Here is a 6,273-nt window from a genome sequence, read left to right on the forward strand (position 1 = left end):
TAGATGAGATGATATAAAGCATTTTGCTCAGTGCCTGCGTTATAAGAAGTGCCTCATTTGAGTATTAGCTATTGCTTTTGTTATTCTACAGCCTTCCTCTGAGATTTTGCACGAATCATTGCTTCTGCAAAGTTTTCTCTCATCATAGTTGTGAACCAAGGCTCTTGTCAATCTTTCAGGCCTAGCCAAGATCTCAACTCTGTCCCTTCCAGAATCTTCTCCTTTTGCTTCCAGTTGTCTGTATCTCTTATAGCTCTTAATTACAGTTTGCTTTGAGTTCCGATTTTGGACTTGAGGAGGACAGGGATTATATCTTCCTCTTTTTATCTTCCTTACTCCAATTCCAGAGTTTAGCACTCTACACACCTTTATATATAGTAAGTGTGCAATACATTTTTGATTTTTTGTAATAATAGATATTATTTACTGAGCAATTATTATGTGCCTTTCTTTTTGTATACATTATCACATTTAATCCTTGTAACAATACTGTCATGTAATTATCTACATGAAGCAATTAAAAAAGGATTTCTTTTTTATAGATGTGGGAAATAAGACTCTGGAGAGATGAAATCATTTACTGGTCACATAGCTGATGAGTGGATGAGCTTTGCTCCAAACACAGGACTATCAGTTTCCAAAGACTGTGTATTATGTGCAACTAGGCTAAACCCAGCGCATCTTTCATTGGTCATATCCTAACCCCCAGGTAGGCTGCACATTCAGCAACTTCCAGCTCTTAGCATGCTGTGGTTCTATGAATGGGAAATAGCTACTGAGTAGCTTGGAAAGATTGTAATTCCATCCTGCTTGAGTCAAGAAATGCCCAGGGCAGCAGAGGCCAGCCTAGTTAAGCAGGGATGTAAATATTAGCACAAGCATTACGTGAAAGGTCTTTAAAGAATATAAACAGCCTGGCAAAAGGGGAAGATGGAGGATCCAAGGAGTCCAGCAACAGCCATAGCGTCAGAGACACTTTGAAGAATATGGTGTGATGAAGTGCCAGGACGACTTGCCTGTCAACGAAAGACTCTCTAATACATCTCAGCTGACAAAAAGCAGGAGAGAAGGTCAGTTCCAATAGAAAGAAATGCTGATGAGGAGCTGAGATTGAGGAGATAGCAGAAACTTGGCATTAGAGTTCCACAAGTCCGGAAAGACAAGAGTGAAGGGGTACATGAAAATTAATGACTGATAATGCTAATAATAATAACATTGATTGATAATGTGATTGCTATGTGCCCAGCACCACGCAGCGTAAGGAGGCGAGTAGCTGTGTAGCCATAACACCATGCACATGATTATTTCAGAGCCCAAGTTCACTCCTTTTTAATCTTTCTTGACTGTTGATACTTAAGGGGACTCCCAACCTCATCTGATTCTTTCAACAAGCATTTATCTCATGTCTACTCTGTGCATGCCCTAGGATGTGCCCTGGGGAGATGGGTGAAACTTGTCCTCTAACCTGGAGGAACTCACAGTCTACTGGTGGACAAGGAACATACATATCTACAATGGAGTGGCATGTTTGTTATTAGAGATGTTTGTTATTATTAGTGTACAAGTGTTTTGGGAAATGGGAGGAAGATTTCAGAGAAGAGGTGGTATCTGAGTGGAGAATACTTTTAAGGATGGGTGGAGAGTGAGGGGAGCACATTGTGAGCAGGGGTGACAGTTTCATAAAAGCTTGAGGCTGTGACAATATATGTTATGTTCAAAATGGCTAAATGGGGACCCCTGAATGTCTAGGATTGGGATATGTTAGAAGCTGCAGTAAGTAGAACCTGAAAGATATGGTGGGATAAAATAGTGAAAAATATTTCAAAGACATTGTTAAATCAATCATCATGTTTATTTATTGAGCATCTACTATGTGCTAAGTGTGGAATCTGGCACTGGGACTACAATGTCAAGTAAACCAGAGTTGGTCTCTGCTTCACCCGTAGGATGACCACATGTTCCAGTCTCCTTCTTGTCCTGGAATAATTATTAATAACATTTCCTTTTACTTTCAAAAGTGTTCCCATTTACACTGTAAGTTATATGATGATGCTACCTCCGAATTTCAGAAAGACAAACATTAATCAAACAATCACCCCATATGTAACTTCAAATTGTGCTAGATGTTATGAAAGAAAGATGCAGAGGGCTATTACAGCAAGCATTGAGAAGCAGCTTCATTCGCCACAGGAATTTAGATTTCTCTGCAGGCAAAACAGAGACAGAAGGTTTTTAAGTTACAGATCAGATCTTCGTTTTAGAAATCATGGCATTTCTGTGCTTGTTGAAGATTTCTCTCTCTTCTCTCTCTCTCTCTTTTTTTCTTTTCAGAGTCTCGCTCTCTCACCTAGGCTGGAGTGCAGTGGTGTGATCTTGTCTCACTGCAGCCACCACCTCCTGGGCTCAAATAATCCTCCCGAGTAGCTGGGACTACAGGTTGCTGCCACCATGTCCAGCTAATTTTTGTATATATTTTTTTAATAGAGATGGGGTTTTACATGTTGCCCAGGCTAGTCTCAAACTTCTGGGCTTGAGTGATCTGCCCACCTTGGCCTCCCAAAGTGCTGGGATCACAGGCATGAGCAACTGTGTCTGGCCCCTCTCTCTTTCTCTTTAATGTCTCCTAGTTATTATCAGTAAGAATTGGAGAAAATCCAATTTTCATTGTATAGACTTTCACAGTGTAAATGTACTTTTTTTCTTCAGAGTTGCAGAGTGAAAAGTTCAAAGCAAATATGTCAGCCAAAGCTCGCTTTCTGTCCTAGCTCTGCCTAGAGCCAGCTGCCTGACCCTGGACAAGTTACTTCTCCTGAGCCTTGGTTTTCTCATCTTTTATTTTTATTTTTATTTATTTATTTATTTTTAGAGATAGGGTCTCACTTTGTCACCCAGGCTAAAGTGCAGTGGTGGGATCATAGCTCACTGCAGCGTCAAACTTTTGGGCTCAAGAGATCCTCCTGCTTCAGCATCCTGAGTCCCTGGGATTACAGGTGCGAGCCACCACTCCCAGTTCAGGTTTTCTCATCTTTAGGAAGGGAGGGTCATTCCCACATGCAAGGGTGGCTGTGAGGACTGGAAATATGGTGAGTAAAGTGACTAGTACAGTGCTGGCCACATGGTAGGCATTCAAAAAACAGCACCTACTTTAGTTAGGGTTTTCTGAGCTTGTGATTGTCTCAGAACAGGTGCTATGACTGGTGGAGAAATGCATTTCATAGAAGACACACCACTGTCTACAACAGGGAAGAGAGTGGAGGTCAGTGGGCAAGGAAGGGAAGGGAAAGGGCTGCTGGTGTTTCCGCCACTAGAAGGAAATTGGGTTGGAAAACAAACACCTGCCCTTTTTAGTTGGACTCTACATGGCCCTTAAGAACCAGAACCTACAGACCTGGTGTGCTAAGCAGAGTAAGAAAGAGGCATCTAATGGTGTATGCACTAAAAATCCAGACCGCCCGGCATAACCAGGTCTTCCTGGGAACGTCTGGGAAAATCAGACAGTGAGGCTCCATCTTGCTTTTGTCTTCTCTTCCTCATTCCTCGGGCTTGTATATAACTCCCTCTGTGGGCAGAGGAAGGCCCCTGATAGAGGGATGCAGGCAGACACTGCACTGAGTGAGCCTGAGAAGACGGGGACAGAGCAGGCTGCATGGGGTTGGAGGGAGGAGGAACTAGGAGCCTCCACCCAGTGGCTATTTTGGAGCTAGAAGTGCTGTGACCACTTCCGTCCAGGTCTGGCTTGTGTCCTGACTGGGAGACCAAGCTGCTGGAGTCTGCATCTCATTTTCTTTCTGATTTGCCTCTGGTGCTGTTCTGCTGTGTGTTGGTTTTCGAGGGCTGCCATAACAAATGACCACATCCTGGATGACCATTTGTTTTCTTACTGTTCTGGAGGCTAGACTTCAAAATCAAGGCGTTGTGAGGATTGTTTCTTCTGATATCTGTCTCCTTGACTTGTAGATGGCCACACCCTCCCTCAGTTGTCACATGGTCTTTTCTCCGTGCATTCTTGTCTGTGTCCTAATCTCCTCCTTTTATAAATGCCCCTCATAATGGATTAGGGCTCACTCTTATGACCTCGTGTCACATTAATTACCTCTGTAAAGACCCTGTCTCCAAATACAGTCAAATTCTGAGGTACAAGGTGTTAGGACTTCAACATATGAATTTTGTGGGGATGCAATTTAGTTCATAACAGACAGCTGGGCAAGTTGCATCTTTGGTCTTCATCCCTTAAGAGAGGAAAAGTGGCTTGGTTGGTCTACTGAGCCTCTTTCCTTGGAGAGGAGTTGAATCAGGAAGCTGCAAGCTTCTCAAAACAGTGCAAATCCCTCTCTAAACCCTCTTGGCTTTACCCAGAGCCAATGGGTAATCCACTGCCTGCTTTGGGGTTCCTGGATGCTTCCTCTTGCTTCCTCAAGCCTGATTTTAGGATCTGGGATCTGCTTTGCTTCTGGTGGAGAAATAGATGTCTACTCTGAAATTAGCTCCCCTTGGGACTGTTCAAATGTATTTCTCTTGTCTTTTGCAGACGTTCCTTTAACAGAAAAGCACTCTCAGTCCTCAAAGATCCCATGCAGACGGCTCACCTACTGCAGGATAAGAGAGCCAAGTAAGTTGCCACGCTTTTTCCATTCACCTTTTCCTTCCTCTGCAGAGAAAGGCAGGAGACCACACCTGTGTTTGTGATATTACAGACACGCCGGGATCCACAAATGTGTCATTAGCCCACCAGGTTGGCACAGAACGACTGCATCCGAAGGTGATTTAACACAGGTAGAACCCTGCTTACAGATGGGCGGGCTTCCAAAGATTTGCTTGTAGCTTAGTTATTATGAATCAGGAGTGTTTTCCTCTCACAGAAAAAGTGTTAAATGCAGGGGGAGGTTTTCAGGGAACTCCTGAAAAATCGATCTAACTCACAATAATTAAAATATGAAATATGATCATTTCTGTCCCCAACACCCAAATTTCATACATGCCATTGTTCCAGTGGGAAAATATATTGTGAGTTCCAACTGTGTGTATCAGGACCAGTGCTTCTCGCTCATCAGTGTAGCTCACCTGACAGGAGCTTCATGGAAAGAGGGTGTTTCTGGGAGGGAAAGAAGGCTGATACTGGGCCAGATACTTCTGGACACCAGTAAAACAATAGGTAAAGAGTGTAAAATATTCACATTTTTAAAAGCAGGACCATATAGTTGATTACATTTATGTAATCATGATAACCCTGCAGGGATAAGTATTATGATCTCCATTCTAGAGAAATGGAGTGTGAGACTCCAAGATGTCAAGAGACACTTCAGGCGCACACAGCAGAGACAGTTGCTGCCCTCAGAATGGAATGCATCTCACATCTGCATCTGACCTCTAGGTCAACCTCTCTTCAGCTTGGCTGTGGTAGGGAATTCAGTTTCTGGGTGTTAATGTGTCCAGCAATCCCAGCTAGTCTGTCTGGCAGGATGCAGAAGCCCATTCTTCTCTAGGAATGACCATGACCCTGGGAAGGGCTAGGACAGGGCAATTCGTGCTGCTGCTGTGTGAGGGCTGGGCAGAGGTTTGGAGGTGATAGCAGCCTGTGCAGACTGCCGAGTTTTTAGGATAAATGGTGATTTTCCTCCTTGGTGATTTCCCAAGGCCACTGAGGCCTGACAATTCTGGCAGGGAAACCGAATTTAAATGAGTCCCTTTTCATGTCTGCCTGAGGGGTAGACATTAGTCAGAGAGCTAACAACCTTTCCTGACTGTTTCCTGTGTTCTGGACACGGTATATGGGGGTTGTGAAGAAACACAGTCATTGTTCCAAAGGTATTTTGTACCTGGACAAAAATAAAACAAACAGAGAAACAAATACACACAGGAAATGTTGAACAAGTTAGGGTAGATTCCTCCACCTGTGAAGTGAACTGCAGAGGGCGCCTGTGAGCATCATCAGTTGGGGTGGGCTCACTCAGAAAAGGCTTCTGACTTGGCTATGAAAAGTGCTATAGAATGTGAGAATTGGAAAGGTGTTTCGATTTTTAGTTCAACCCCTATATTTTCTTTCCGATCAGAAAACTGAGAGGCCCAGGGAAGTTAGTGACTGGTCTATGAGTTTTTCTTTTTTCTTTTTCTTTTGAGACAAGGTTTCACTCTTGTCACCCAGGCTACAGTGCGGTGGTTCAATCTAGGCTCACTGCAATTTCCACCTCCTGGGCTCAAGTGGTCGTCTCACCTCAGTCCCCTAAGTGCCCGAGACCACAGGTATACACCACGATGCCGGGAAAATTTTTTTTT

The 6,273-nt window shown here is 43.7% G+C and overlaps 1 long non-coding RNA gene across 1 annotated transcript; it reads right to left on the reverse strand.

Moving 5' to 3' along the window:
* Positions 1-1,833: 1,833 nt before the first annotated feature.
* On the reverse strand, positions 1,834-4,742 carry LOC140711425 (uncharacterized). The gene is made up of 2 exons (XR_012092615.1): positions 3,437-4,742; positions 1,834-3,072 (listed from the first exon to the last, which is right to left on the reverse strand). It is a non-coding gene; the product is annotated as an uncharacterized lncRNA (long non-coding RNA).
* Positions 4,743-6,273: the final 1,531 nt, after the last annotated feature.

The sequence above is a fragment of the Chlorocebus sabaeus genome, chromosome 1 (genome assembly GCF_047675955.1).
Source record: "Chlorocebus sabaeus isolate Y175 chromosome 1, mChlSab1.0.hap1, whole genome shotgun sequence".
Classification (NCBI taxonomy): Eukaryota; Metazoa; Chordata; class Mammalia; order Primates; family Cercopithecidae; genus Chlorocebus; species Chlorocebus sabaeus.